The 13,026-nt window shown below is 33.6% G+C and overlaps 1 protein-coding gene and 1 long non-coding RNA gene across 2 annotated transcripts in view; both read left to right on the top strand.

Annotated features, from left to right (window-relative positions):
* LOC141453090 (uncharacterized oxidoreductase YbbO) overlaps window positions 1-13,026 on the top strand; it is a 134,885-nt gene that overhangs the window by 72,636 nt on the left and 49,223 nt on the right. The window lies entirely within an intron of this gene.
* LOC141453093 (uncharacterized) overlaps window positions 8,499-13,026 on the top strand; it is a 28,221-nt gene continuing 23,693 nt past the window's right edge. The window contains exon 1 of the long non-coding RNA XR_012457781.1: window positions 8,499-9,157. This is a non-coding gene — a long non-coding RNA (uncharacterized lncRNA). The remainder of the gene's footprint in view (window positions 9,158-13,026) is intronic.

Genomic DNA, 13,026 nt, shown 5'->3' with positions numbered 1-13,026 from the left:
ATGTTTTTAACTAGAAATGCGTTCATTAATTTTGATAATTATTACTGAATGTCAGCTAGATAATTGTGAAGAGATGCGTTCAATATTTTAATTCTTCAATTTGTTAGCATTCGACTAAATCTACTAAATAAATGCCCGTAAAGATGGCTAAATATAAAAAGAAGATTCATTTTGTTCTTTCTGCCCAGTCCTGGAACAGTATCTCAGATCTCGGACCAGCTACTTGTGCCTTCTAAACCTATCTTCTACTTCGTCTCGGGCCAACCATTCCCTGTACTTTCTTGGGTCATTTTTTGTAGCTCAGCTTTGGCTTTGGTACGGACCTTCTTAGATTGTTTATTGCTTGCCTTGTGGACCCTTTTAACATCTTCTTTTTTTTTTTTGTTCCTCACTTCTTCACTTTTTACACCAACCTACACGGTTTATCTCGTAGATTTCCATTTCTCTTCCTCAGATTTGTTACATTGTTTTCTGGAAGTTCATTTGGATAACTAAGGAAGGATACTTTCATCAAAGGAATAGTGTGTTTCCTTTTGATTTCATTTGAGAGAGGTAATCGTAAATTAATCACCTTTGACTTTGGGTAACATCTTTAATGTTTTCTTTTTCTCACCTCTTCTACTTCATATTTCTGTCTCTTAACCTCTCTTTCTAGTATAGGACATAAAATAGTTAAACATAATATGTCACTTTCATTAAAATGAATAGTTTGAATGGGTCAAAGCCTAAATTCCTACAATTAATTCCTTGTGCTTGTTCGCCTCAAGCGTTTGTGAATCGGTCAATCATATAATTCATGCTAGTTCATGCATTGCATCCATTTCAATGAATTTTTAAACAAAATAAAGACCGGGTCTTACAAAAAAAAATCACATTTATTTGATGACTTGTTTGCTTTGGTCACCAACTGAATTTTTTTTTCTTTTGCAACAACTTCATTCAGGAAACCCTTCAGTTCTTTCATACCTTTCTCTCTTTCAGTAGGGACCTTTCAATATCAGACCTTTTTTCGCTTTCAATAGGGAAGCAAAACTCTTAAGGTTTTCATTATTACAAACTTCTCATTCAAAAAAAGATTCTGTGGTTTTTTTTACATCATCATTATGCAGTGTTTTGACGAAAAACAAAAATAAATAAAATAGAAATGCTAATCTTTGTATTTATTAGAAGAATTAAAACTCCTCAAAAGCTTGATAAATTATTTCATGCGCAAATCCATGATAATCTTATTCAGTAACACGATACATGTATTATGATATTATATCATAATACTATTTAAATATTTGTAGACAGAGAAAGTTGGTTTTGTATTTTCCATTTTTAAATGTTAAATGATAACGCTGTATTAGAGAGCGTAATCGGCGCGTAGTGTTACAAAATCTCAGATATACTCGTAATTCTGGGATGATATTACGGCCAGATTGTGGAATTGTCATCTTGAGAGTTAAAATCTAATTGGGAAGTAATATGTAATTACTATTATTTATGAATTCCTATAATTTCTCTTCCGTTTATAAGTGGTTTCAACTGTTTCAAAACAATGTTTACCAATTTGAGGACCCCTGATTAAGAAATCTTAGGGATTGAGCTGATCCTTTAACAGGAAATGCGATTTCATTTCATTTCAGTCATTTTTTCCTTATAATTTCCTGGTAATTTGTTTTTTTTGTTTCTGATTCCTCAAATCCTTTTCACTGTTCCCCTTTATTTATGCAAACAATTCATTGTCTTCGTTCCTTCCTTAACAGAGGCCATCCGTTTGGGCCATTTTATTTGCACTATTTAAACTATAAATACTTCTATGTACAGACTATTTAGTTGCTGATTACAGATTCAGTAATATTTTCCTTTTTCTTATTTGAATTCCTCAAATACCAAGCAAAATATCTATGTTTAAAAAAATTATGGTCATAAATTAACCTAGCTAAAGCAATTAAAATTCTTTTAAGAAATATATTTCTGTTAACTATTTACAAACACCTGTTTCAAGTCCTTGACCTGAAATCATTGCAGTTCTTTTTTCCACCTTTACATGCATTAAATAGAATTAGCATACCTGTGTACTAATGTGTTTATTGCGGTCTCTTACGTAAAAAAAGAAAGAAAATACCTACCTTGAATAAGTTATTTATGCTGCGGTTACATAGAAAAACTATGCAATTATTTGCTCATCTTCTAAATAATACAGTTTTGCATAAATCTGCTCTTGAAGGACAGCAAACACATTCCTTTCTATTCAGAACAAGGAAGCTTACTTTAGACAACTGCATTTAGAATTATATCTCTTTAAGAAACGTCTAAGCTGAATTACCCTTGCTGCCAAATTCTCATAGTATTTTTTTAAAAACATTTCTTTTGAAAATATGGTATTTTTAAACAGGATGGTTATTTGCTATTATTTTGTCAGAATATTAGTAAGTTATCGTGCTAAAATGAAACTCTGTACAACTCTTTGCATAGGGCCAAATCCTCTACTCCAATAAGATCTATTGCGGCCTCCTTGGTGCCCAAAATTTGTCTACAGAAACTAGGCATGAAGTGTACAATGTGTAGGTGTGTTTTTTAGATGATGATAATGAGCTTAGAGTATTGTTGTAGATTATTGTTTTTAGATGATAATGAGCTGTGAATCGTTGTAGTTCAAATATGGACTAGAGATTTGGTCCTAGATTTATGAAGCTTGCCTTGTTCATTTCTTTGAGGCCACTAAAGGGTTTTGGATAGCAAAGGGTTCAGCCCTTTTTCAGTTTAAAAAACAAATAAGTGTAGAGTCCCTATAAGATCTATTGCGGCCTCCTTGGTGCCCAAAATTTGTCTACAGAAACTAGGCATGAAGTGTACAATGTGTAGGTGTGTTTTTTAGATAATGATAATGAGCTTAGAGTATTGTCTGGGTACGCTCATGCCAAATAGTGGCACATTTCAACAAATATAAATTTTGCCAAAAAACTTAGATGTTTAAATGACCTTTTATTTGAATCATTAGCTACTTAAAAATTTATCTGCTTAAAACTATCGGAGTAGAAATAGTAATTACTATTTATGACAGGATTCCTTACAAGTAATGTCCTTAAAGATTTTTCCGCTCTCTTGAACCTTTTGCCTCCTTCTCGCTCCCTTAAACAAATTGAAACGGTACTCTTTGATTCCCCAGAACTCTTCTGGAAAAATTATTTTGGAACTGAAACTACAGGATAATATTTGTGGAATAAGAATTTCAGGAAATCCCTTTAAAATCAGAAATCTTTCTCTAAAATAGCAGTTTTCTATAATCGGTTTTCTTTAGAATTGGTTTTTCTAGACATGCTTTTGTATCAATTTTAATATTTTATAACTAGCAGTGTGACTGATTGTCTGAAGTGTTGCTTTAGAGGAAGATGAAACCAGAATTAATGGGCATGATGACTGATCGCTTTTATGAGGTAGCTAGCTGGTGGGGAACCTCCGTTATCTTATCACCGTGCTGTGAAGAGATTATGTTGCCTAGATCTTTGATCGGAACGAACGGTGGAAGAGCATGAGCCCCGATTGGCTTAGTCTGCTGTGAATCGTTGTAGTTCAAATATGGACTAGAGATTTGGTCCTAGATTTATGAAGTTTGCCTTGTTCTTTTCTTTGAGGCCACTAAAGGGTTTTGGATAGCAAAGGGTTCAGCTCTTTTTCAGTTTAAAAAACAAATAATAGGGTAGATTAGATTAGGGCCAAATGCTCCGTCCCTATAAGATCTATTGCGGCTTCCTTGGTGGACCAAAAACTTTGTCTACAGTAAGTAGGCATAATGTGTAGGTGATAATGTGCCACAGTGTTGTCTATGGTACGCTAATCGTGGCACATATCAACATTTCTCTGGCGTTATCAGGAATTGGGCGAATGTTGCTGGATTCAGTGATATTTCAGTTATTCATATACTGAGTTGTCAGTTACCCTCAGGGTCTCCTGAAGAAGACCCACTTTCTCCTTTTGTGGAGAAAGCTGATACGAGAATTTATTTACTAACTCCTTAAAAATTCTATAAAAATAAACTAATGTAAAAACTTTACTACTCAATTTCTTACTTATGTGTTATTTCAGACATAAACATTTCTTTAGTTTTGTAATAAAAAAAGGTTTTACAACTTAGCATGGCTTCAAAAAAGACTTAGCTAAGTGAAAACACTGATAAATAGACAATTAGTTATTAAAGACAACATTGTAGACACTTTCTTTTTATTTATGACAAACTGAGGACACACGCTAGTTCTTGTATGTAAGGACAGTCATTTCCGTTATTGCAAGTTCTCTAGGGCACCAAGTGGGTTGCACTGTACTCGCCTTTTGAATTCGTAATGAAGTTAAATTATTTAGCTTTCTCTTTGTGTATTTTTATGGTAGATAAATAAGATGAAGAGGCGGAGTATCAAGTTGAAAAATCTTTTCTTTTTTGCCAATTATGCTCAGCGTCTTCACAATTTTTCTCTTATTTCTTGAGATATTTTTTTGACGGACAGTCTTGTAGATCTATTATGTTCTCTGAAGTCTGCTCAAGGCGAGTGGATATTTTCTGGGTGTTTGCATGTTAAAGATATGGGGCACAACATCTCGTTGTGTATCCTGTAGCTTTTTGGAAAATGTTCCGGAAGTGTACCTATCAAGGAATAGATGTGTTGAAAGTTTCTGGAATAGTTGATGTTATTTATTATGGTATTGTGGCAAAAAAAAAAAAAAAAAAAAGCTGAGCGGTCATTCGGTTGTTCGTAGTCCTTCTGGATCGTCCACTGTAGACTGAGGAAAAAACATGCATGAATACACTGTCAGGAAGAAGAGGTCTAGGTTCTGCAGTTCAGTGCAAAGTACTTGTGTAGTTCAAAGATCGCCTGTAATAAAAGTTTATGCCTTCATGTTCTAAAATGGCAAAAAAAAATCGTAAAAAAATAAAAAAAAAAAATTAATATCTGAACTCCTTAACCAGTTCAAACTTGCACAAAAAATTTCGGTTACAAAATTGTCGTGTTTCACTTACTAACAATGACTATGTTAGCGAATGCCATGTGGATTGTATTGCAACAGTATTTTTAATCAATATTCGGAAATCTATTGCTTACAATTTCCATGGGAAATCGAAAATAATGTAAATTATTGGAAATACATGTCTAATATTATATTTTCGTAAGATAATATTTAGTTTAAAGTTGTGTAAAAAACTAAACAAATCTAGTTCCGATCTAAACCAAGATCAGAATACATCAAATTGTAACAAAAAGCAAAAAAAAATTATTACATAAATAGAACAAAAATAATAATGGAACGCCAACTGATGGAGAACAATGCACAATGCGAATATTATTGCTGCACATGGATTGAATTAATGAATGCTATGAAATATAAGACAATTTTCAATTCTTTTAGTCAAAACCATTAAAAACAGTTTGCAATTCCCACGAATAGAATTGCCCAATTTAAAGTCAAGGTCTAATAATGTAATTGTTAGTATATTAATATTAATAAAAGAATTCTTCTATTGTCTATTATAATACGGCACTTGCTTGGAATTATAGTTCTTTTTCTATGTTTTAAGTTTTTTTTGTCTTCATCAAATCAAAGTTATGCTTTTCGCTATCTTTACAATCAAAGATAAAGGAAATGATTGTGGTCATAGTTTCGATGAAACTCCAGAAGTTTCATGTGTAATCAAAGTTGCATTGAGTTGTTATTTTATTTATTATATTCCATAAAAATGAGTGTGAATGTATTGCAGCGTATGTTATTTACAGTAAGTACATTGTCCCGATCCCTAATCACTAAGGAACGGATTTTTATGTATTTAAAAATGCCAAATATTTAATTAAAATATGCATTTATTTTCGTCAATTATGTTGAAAATATGTGATTTTCTTAAAATATTTTCTGGAATATTTAAGTAAAATGGACATTTTTTTTTATGAAAATCGTGAAATGGTGGAATGATTGCATTTTTCGAGAACCTCACAGTTCAAAAGGAATGGCTTTGAATCCACATCAGCATCACTATCAAGTTTTCCAGTAACTGCATTGGCAATATACCTGCCCTCAACGTCAGTGGTTTCATCAATTGACACCCAAATCGGTCCATCTTTGATAAGTTCTCGAATTTTGGTTAGTGTATCTTTATAGACATCTTCCAGGTAGTTTTTCCTCAGAGCGCTCTCGTCAGGCATTTTTTCCCCAATATAGGTCTCTAAGAATCCTTTGAAATGAGGATTTTTAAGTTTGTGGAAAGGGATATCTGCTCTAACCAAAGCCCGACACAGATCTGTACTCAGAGTAGACTTACTTGATGGAGATGTAAGGAAGGCTTGATAGGACGTCCTCTCTTTCTTTCTGTTTTTATTCTCTATGTGCGATCCGGTGGCAATATGTTGGGTGACTTGGGAACGTTGAGAACAAGAAACGCGCTTGTCACAAGCTGTGCAGTACAAAATGTCTCGCATCACTTCGAAAAAGTTCTGCTAGAAACTCGCGAAGATATTTAGCAACCAGTTGTTTGTTTGAGGCCGATGTTCGTGGCATTTCACCCAAAAAAGAATAACCTAAGTGACCGAACGAAATGAATTGGACACTTCAACGAACCAGCTGAAAGAACAGACAACTTCAGACAACTTCAAAGAACTAACAAGTGCCCGTCACTGTTTAGCAGCATTCTGTATAAATTACAATAACCATTGTACCCACTGTGATTCACAGCCCTACAGTCTGTGGTTTACAGTTCCTGTCAACCACCTCCCAATTATGAAAATATGCCCAAAATGAAAAATATGTACATATTTTGATTAAATATGTAGAAATATTTATTTATTTTAATCAAATATGTATAAATATGCGATAACATCCAAATATGTGGAAATATGTGAAATAAAAGTAGACTCAAACGGCTTAAAAAGTGTCAGTATGAATACTTCTAGTTGAAAAACGTCTATAAATTGCTTAGAAAAAAATATGTAAATACATACGAATCCGTTCCCTACTAATCACCCATTGTAGACAAGAGAGAGTGCTGGAACTTTTCGGGAATAAGGATCAGTTTGATTACCCTAGAGATCACGAGTCTATAGCCGTTTTAAATGGCTTGGTGGGTTGCCGACGTGGGGAAGTGAAAAAAGGGCTTAAGCTTACAGGTTTAGGACGACTTTATTGATTAATATGGATGTTAAGGAATCGTAGGCTGATTAAAACGGAAATAAAAGGTACATTGAGGTCTTTATGGTAGAAAGGAGGGTTGTTGATTCGTCTGAGTACTTTGTATCAAAAGGGATGTACTCTCAGGATCTTTAGACAAGTATTAAAACTGTCCGGTAGGACAGTTGTATAAGGGTTGATCATCAAAAACTGCACGAAAAAGCGTAACGTTGAAAAACTCCCAACTTTGACAATTTTTTTCTCTTTTTCTATAAAAGATAAAATTCCCAAATTTTCTTTAAAATGTAGGGCAAATCCTCCTTTACAACTGTAATTTTTTTGCAACAACATAGATATAATAGATTTCGAGAAAAAAGTTGCTGAATATGAGCAAAAACGGCATTTTCAAAAATGGTTGTTCTTGTTCTTGTTGTTGTTGTTACCTTTTTTGTAAACTGCGTAGCGCCTAAACGCGCGAACCGATTTTCATGAATGAGGTGTCATTCGATTCGGAATTTTATGTAGATGTGCCTTTTGGTGGTCTCGACGCTGTACATCGAATGGGAGAGGAGTTAGCTTTCTTTATGTAAGGCCCCCTCCAAAATTATTATTTCTAATTTCTCTGTAAATCTTGGCCTGATTTTGATAAAATTGGTAGGATCATAGGGTTATAGCTTCCCTACGTAACATTAAAACGACATTCTGCTCTTACACTTGTTAAGAGGAAGTATAGCAATCGTTTCAAATTATCGAGACGTGAACCGATTTTCATGAATGAAGTGTCATTCGAATCGAAATTTTGTTCAGACTTGTACTTTAAAAGTCTCGACGCTATGCCTCGTAAGGAGGGGAGTTTGCCCCACCCAAATAATAGACAAAAAGAAAAATCTATCCAAAAGGTACAAAAATTTCCTTAACAAAAACTTACAGTTTAAAATGTTAAGTATAAGGGTTGATTAAACGCCAAAATGCACACAAATCAGCAGGTAACCAACATTTCATTCATACTTCATTGATATTATTTAAGTAATTTTACTGCATTAACTTTTTATTAAATTTTTTAGAATTTATTAGATGTCACAGACCCTTATGCTGGCCAGTTCATTCATAATCTGTGACATCTAATAAATTCTAAAAATGTGAAGGAAACGTTAATGCAGTAAAATTACTTAAATTTTTATAACTAATTATGTTGATATTACTCACCTTTTATTATTATATCAAAAAACTTATAATGAATGAACTGGCCAGCATAAGGGTCTGTGACATCTAATAAATTCTAAAAAATTTAATAAAAAGTTAATGCAGTAAAATTACTTAAATAATGTATGAATGAAATGTTGGTTACCTGCTGATTTGTGTGCATTTTGGCGTTTAATCAACCCTTATACTTAACATTTTAAACTGTAAGTTTTTGTTAAGGAGATTTTGTATATAGTTTTGCATGTAAGATTATTTGAATTCGAGCTACGTAGTTCATTTTAGAAGAAGTAATCTTCTATTAAGTTCTTGCCTTTTTTGGGCGTGCATAGATAGCGCACTTGGTTGTTAGTTATGGTTATGTTCAGGTTATTCAACTGTACAGTAAGGAAGGTTTTTTTTTGTGTTAGTGCAGTAGTACATAATTGGCGCAAAGTTATTCGCATTAATGTTATCTAAATATTTCAGAAATTCGTGAAAAACATCAAGCACAAGTTTAACAATAAATTCATAAGTTTTTATTAATTGATAAGTATTACTTTCTAATAAATCTTTAAATATAATGATAGTAGTGCAATTAAAAATGCTTGATTCAGGTTACTGTAACAGTACAAGTTGCAACTAGTTTTATCTTTTTTCTGAGTACTCTTCAGTACATTCCATAACATAGTACTTATCTTTTTCTATGTTTGTGTTCCTTCAAGAAAAATGTCAAGTAAAAAGTGTAGCGCAATTCTAAAATGAATCAACGTTTATGAATACACATTCTACATATTTTTCGTCCCCTAAGAAGATTATTTGGGAACTAACGGTCATCATCTTTATGGTAAATATATTCTAAGTTTATCAAAATTTTACCATAGATTGGCTGAAGTAAACTTTTGAGAATTTCATAACGTATGTTTTGACACTTCTTTCGGTAATCTTTGCTGATTAGTTTTCTTCTAGCTGGTGTTGCAGATAATTTGTAGTTGTGTTAAATAGATATACTATTAATAATTCATGTTCATGGCTATAGGCATTTGATATTTTAGTGAAATCTTGTATGTTAGTGAACTGCTTGATGTTTGAAATGTTTTCTCCTTTTAGGTTAACCGTATGTTTTCTAATTTTCTACACTAAATGTTGAATACAACAATTTCCCCCCCCCCCTGTTAAATAACGCATTTTGTGCTACATAACGAGCATGCGCAAGAAAAGAAAGCTCTTCATTCTATACGCAAACCAAAACTAATCATACCAGGTAGCCAAAGTAAGCCATGGCATTGTCTGTCGTTCAGTCCTAACTGAATATACAACGGTCTGTTATAATATTCCTTTTTCACCAGTGTTAATATTCTACCAAGCGAGAGATATGGTGAAGGCATTGAGATGCATAAATAGACCGTGAAATAAACCAAACAATTATTATGCATGCAGTTACTATTTAACTAGAATGCGTAAACCGTTTTCAAAAAAATTTGTTTACGATAGAATTATTTATTTAAAAAATATGAACCATAAATGAAAAGTTTTTATTTATGTAAATTTTTGAAGCCGAATATCTTGTTATTGTTCTATTTTATAACAACAGTATTAGGAGTATCTTTACGTTCTAGATCTCCCTTCTCCATTTTGTCATTATATTTTATTTAAAAAATTCGCAATCTTAGCTCGATTGCAGTCGGAAGAAAGTTCTTTTTTCTGAAGTGCAATTTGAACCTCTTGCTCTCGTTAATCTCCAGATGCACTATGTCCTTATTCTATAATTCGGGCAAGAAGTATTCTTAGCGAGGAGATTTCCTTAAAACAGCAAGAATAGTCAGTTGTTGTCAGCTTACTGCATTTTTTCTGGTGCTTAGGATAAGTTCTTAAATGCCCTTAAGAAGAAGAACCTGGTGAATTGTCTTAAAAGAACTCCAATCCAAAAGAGCTTCCAATAATTACTCGCGCTCAGTATACGAGGGTCGTTTGAAAAGTCCGTGCAAAGTCAGAGAGATAGCACTACTGGCGTGTATCGAGGTTATGTTTAGTTAGTAGCATCTCTTGGAAGAACACACACCAAGTTTCAGCCAGATCGGTCTATTTCTTTGTGTTTGGCATTCGTTTGAATCGAGGAAGTCGAGTGATTTTCAAAAAATGGACGAAAAAGAATTTCGTGTGTTGATTAAACACTACTTTATGAAAGGCAAAACGCCTCAGGAGACTAAAAAGAAGCTTGATAAACATTATGGTGACTCTGCACCTTCGATTAGAACAGTTTATAAGTGGTTTCAAAATTTACGGAGTGGCCATATGGGCACAAGTGACGCTGAACGTTCTGGACGCCCTGTTGAGGTTACTACTCCAGAAATCATTGATAAAATCCATGATATGGTGATGGATGACAGAAGAGTGAAGGTGCGTGAGATTGCTAGTGCTGTGGGCATCTCGAATGAACGGGTACATAATATTTTGCATCAACATTTGGACATGACAAAGCTATCCGCAAGATGGGTGCCGCGATTGCTCACGCTTGACCAAAAACGAAATCGTGTGAAGTGTTGCAAGGACGGTTTGCAGCTGTTCCAGAAGAATCCGCAGGACTTTAAGCGTCGTTTCGTCACTGTGGATGAAACATGGATACATCACTACACTCCTGAGACCAAAGAACAATCTAAACAATGGGTTACCAAGGGGGAATCTGCGCCAAAAAAGGCGAAGACCGTTCCTTCGGCCGGAAAGATTATGGCGACTGTCTTTTGGCATTCGCAAGGAATAATCCTCATCGACTATCTGGAAAAGGGTAAAACTATTACAGGTGCATATTATTCATCGTTATTGGACCGTTTGAAAACCGAGCTGCAAGAAAAACGCCCACGATTGGCCCACAAAAAAGTCCTTTTCCATCACGACAACGCACCAGCTCACACCTCAGCAGTTGTGGTCGCTAAATTAATGGAAATAGGGTTCCAACTCGTTTCACATCCCCCCTATTCTCCAGACTTGGCTCCCTCGGACTACTATTTGTTCCCCAATATGAAGAAATGGCTGGCGGGAAAAAGATTTTATTCAAACGAGGAGGTGATTGCAGAAACGAACGGCTATTTTTCAGACTTGGACAAATCCTATTATTCGGAAGGGATCAACAAACTAGAGCAGCGTTGGACGAAGTGTATAAGCCTAAAAGGAGACTATGTTGAAAAATAAAAAAGGTTTACCCCAAAAAATTAAGTAGTTTTTATTTTTGCACGGACTTTTCAAACGACCCTCGTATTATCTAAGATTTCCTATTCAGGCTTCTACCAACTATGTAATTACTAAGTAGCGTCAAGGTATTCTATCTGTAGGGTTTCACATTTTTATATTTAAACCTTTCACAGACAATATATCTGTACCTCGGAGGGAAAAGGCACCATGTCCATTTTTTTCGATTTTCAGATTTTGGTATCATTTTACAAATTTTTTGTTGCTCTTTCTACAGGTGTAAAGCACTATTTCCTATGTTTACTATTAAGCGATTTATGTATTTTTAAAAAGCGCTATGATAATTCATTGCTTAAGGGTAAAAGGCACTACATGGACATAAATTTTTTCACAATGGAGATGAAAGTAAAATATTTTAAAATATGGGAGTTAAAGTGGCCATACCAACTGTAATAATTATGGTGAGAAGTACTGGAAAGAGTATAACCGGAAAAGTGGAACAAAAAATGAATTTGGAAAAATATCTTTATTTGGCTCCCCTGTAAAATTTACTTTTTGTGACATGGTGCCTTTTCCCTCCGAGGTACAGATATCGTCCCAAGGCTTTTGGTTTCTTCCATCAACTATTGCCTGAAACATACATATTTTTTCATATTTCATGTGCCAAAAGTAATCATGGGAACATCCTTAGCAGTTTCGAACTTGGTTAGGATTTACTCTAGAGTCTAGAGGACCATGTAATTCTGTGGAAAATAAATAATAATGTGAGTTTAATGGCCCTCCATCATTTTCCAAACCTTGGAAAAAAAAAACCTTCAATTGCAATATTGGCCAAACTATGAAATAGAACACACATAGTTATGGACAAAGACATACCTCTTGGAATATTGCCTTGCATGACGATTTTAGTCACGATTTCTCTCTTCAGTTCACGTGCACAGACGATGCATGTCAACTGAAAGTTCTTCTAGTTTAAACAAAATAAAAATTGAGAACCTTGGCTAGAGATTAGTTTATGTTGATTTGCCTAGTAAACTAGTCACGCCTGTGAATAAAATGAAACAAAAAATATTAACCGATTTTAGAATCAATTGATTAACAATCTGAAACTGTAAAATCGCCGATTAATTTCGTCATAAATCTCTTCGTACCCTATATCATCATCTTAAGATGCGACGGAGTGGATTTTAGTAGATTACCCTGCACTAGATATTAGTATTCATTAGTATTGATAACCCACAAACTTAAGCAAACGCTAATTCAAAAATTATAGTTGATTAAAACAAATTTAAAAAATAAATCAAAGAATATCTAAAAAAGGAATAGAAATCCATTCCAGATAACGATTTGGGGAAACAAGAAAAAGTAAATAAATTTGTACTTTTAGTCTATTAAATAAGGGAATAATAAAGAATTTATATCAAAAAGGCTTAGAAAACGATTCCAAAATCAACTTAAGGAAACCCAAATACATTTATTTTTTTTAAATTATTAATTAAATTTAATTTAATTTTTATTATTCATTATATT

Source organism: Rhodnius prolixus, unplaced genomic scaffold, assembly GCF_049639745.1.
Source record: "Rhodnius prolixus isolate KJV_2025 unplaced genomic scaffold, Rpr scaffold_3, whole genome shotgun sequence".
In the NCBI taxonomy this organism is placed as follows: domain Eukaryota; kingdom Metazoa; phylum Arthropoda; class Insecta; order Hemiptera; family Reduviidae; genus Rhodnius; species Rhodnius prolixus.
This window is presented reverse-complemented; position numbering and strand designations above follow the sequence as displayed.